Source organism: Cucumis melo, chromosome 1 (genome assembly GCF_025177605.1).
Source record: "Cucumis melo cultivar AY chromosome 1, USDA_Cmelo_AY_1.0, whole genome shotgun sequence".
Classification (NCBI taxonomy): Eukaryota; Viridiplantae; Streptophyta; class Magnoliopsida; order Cucurbitales; family Cucurbitaceae; genus Cucumis; species Cucumis melo.
The window spans coordinates 22,960,055-22,963,064 of record NC_066857.1 but is presented as its reverse complement, the minus strand read 5'-3'; positions in this window follow the sequence as shown (position 1 = coordinate 22,963,064).

The window sequence follows — 3,010 nt, the reverse complement described above, 5'->3', positions numbered from 1 at the left end:
GATCGTGTTTATCGACGATATCTTGATATACTCCAAGACGGAGGCCGAACATGAGGAGCATTTACGTATAGTTTTGCAAACACTTCGGGATAATAAGTTGTATGCAAAGTTCTCGAAATGCGAGTTTTGGCTGAAGCAGGTGTCCTTTCTGGGCCACGTGGTTTCTAAGGCTGGAGTCTCTGTGGATAGAGGCAGTCACCGGTTGGACCCGACCTTCCACAGTCAGTGAGGTTCGTAGCTTTCTGGGTTTAGCAGGTTATTATCGACGGTTTGTGGAGAACTTTTCTCGTATAGCTACTCCTCTTACTCAGTTGACCAGGAAGGGAGCTCCTTTCGTTTGGAGCAAGGCATGTGAGGACAGTTTCCAGAACCTTAAACAGAAGCTAGTTACCGCACCGGTTCTTACTGTACCTGATGGTTCTGGCAGTTTTGTGATTTATAGTGATGCTTCCAAGAAGGGTTTGGGTTGTGTTTTGATGCAACAGGGTAAGGTGGTCGCTTATACGTCTCGTTAGTTGAAGAGTCATGAGCAGAACTACCCTACACTTGATTTAGAGTTGGCAGCGGTGGTTTTTGCTTTGAAAATATGGGGCATTACTTATATGGTGAAAAGATACAGATATTCACGGATCATAAGAGCTTGAAATACTTCTTTACTCAGAAAGAATTGAATATGAGACAGCGAAGGTGGCTTGAGTTAGTGAAGGATTACGATTGTGAGATACTGTATCATCCAGGCAAGGCAAATGTGGTAGCTGATGCTCTTAGTAGAAAGGTATCACATTCAACAGCACTTATTACCCGACAGGCCCCATTGCATCGGGATCTCGAGCAGGCTGAGATTGCAGTGTCAGTGGGGGCAGTCACTATGCAGTTAGCCCAGTTGACGGTACAGCCGACTTTGAGGCAAAGGATCATTGATGCTCAGGGTAACGATCCTTATTTGGTTGAGAAACGTGGCCTAGCAGAGGCAGGGCAAGCGGTTGAGTTCTCATTATCCTCTGATGGCGGACTTTTGTTTGAGAGACGCCTCTGTGTGCCGTCGGATAGTGCGGTTAAGACAGAATTATTATCTGAGGCTCACAGTTCCCCATTTTCCATGCACCCAGGTAGTACGAAGATGTATCAGGACCTGAAGCGGGTTTATTGGTGGCGTAACATGAAGAGGGAGATAGCAGAATTTGTTAGTAGATGCTTGGTGTGTCAGCAGGTTAAGGCACCAAGGCAGAAACCAGCGGGTTTATTACAACCCTTGAGCATACCGGAATGGAAGTGGGAAAACGTGTCCATGGATTTCATTACAGGACTGCCGAGAACTCTGAGGGGTTTTACAGTGATTTGGGTTGTGGTGGACAGACTTACCAAATCAGCGCATTTCGTTCCGGGTAAATCCACCTATACTGCTAGTAAGTGGGCACAGCTGTACATGTCTGAAATAGTGAAATTACACGGAGTGCCAGTGTCGATTATTTCTGATAGAGATGCCCGTTTCACTTCCAAATTCTGGAAGGGTTTGCAGACGGCTATGGGCACGAGGTTAGACTTTAGTACAGCTTTCCATCCACAGACTGACGGTCAGACTGAGCGTCTGAACCAAGTTTTAGAGGATATGTTGCGAGCGTGTGCATTGGAATTTCCAGGTAGCTGGGACTCCCACTTACATTTGATGGAATTTGCTTATAATAACAGTTATCAGGCTACTATTGGCATGGCACCATTTGAGGCCTTGTACGGCAAATGTTGTAGATCCCCAGTTTGCTGGGGTGAGGTGGGTGAGCAGAGTTTGATGGGTCCTGAGTTAGTTCAGTCTACTAACGAAGCGATACAGAAGATTAGATCACGCATGCATACCGCTCAGAGTAGGCAGAAGAGTTATGTAGATGTGAGGCGGAAGGATCTCGAATTTGCGGTAGGGGACAAGGTTTTCTTAAAGGTAGCACCTATGAGAGGTGTCTTACGATTTGAAAGAAGGGGAAAGCTGAGTCCCCGTTTTGTTGGGCCATTTGAGATTCTGGAGCGGATTGGCCCTGTAGCTTATCGCTTGGCGTTGCCACCATCACTCTCGACAGTTCATGATGTGTTTCATGTTTCTATGTTGAGGAAGTACGTGCCAGATCCATCCCATGTAGTGGATTACGAGCCATTGGAGATTGATGAAAACTTGAGCTATGCTGAACAACCCGTTGAGGTGCTTGCTAGAGAGGTGAAAACGTTGAGGAATAAAGAAATTCCTTTGGTTAAAGTCTTATGGCGGAATCACCGGGTAGAAGAGGCTACATGGGAGCGTGAAGATGACATGAGGTCCCGTTATCTCGAACTGTTCGAGGAATAAAACTTTCGAGGACGAAAGTTCCCTAAGGAGGGAAGAATGTAACGCCCCGAATTTTCGAGGTAAACTTTTATCGTTTTATATAATTTTTCGGGAATGTTAAATTTTGGATTTATTTCTGAAATTATGAAATTAATATTTGTAAATTTATATAATAATAATATAATAGGAATTATATTATTATTATTATTATTATTCATTATAACCTTTATATATAATTTAATATTAATATTATCTTTTATTATTATTATTATTATTAGTATTATTATTATTATTAATTAATTATTAAAAGTTAATATATATATATATAGATAATAATATTTTATATATTATTATCATTAATTATAATTATTAAAAGTTAATATATATATATAATAATATTTTATTTATTATTATTATTATTTATAATTATTAAAAGTTATATATATATAATAATAATTTTTTTTAAATTAAACCCTAAAACGCGCGCGAGACCCCCCCATCCATTTTTTCGTTTCGTCTTCCTCGCGCGCCGCAGCGCATCTCTTTCCTTCCGTTTCAGCGCCGCCGTACACCATCTCTTTTCCGTGCACGCCGTCGCCTCCATCCCCATCTTCTCCGTCGCGTTCCGTCCCCGTTTCCATCTCTGGCGTCGGCAACGTCTTCGACTTTAGCATTTTCGTCCGCGGCGGCTCCCTACCA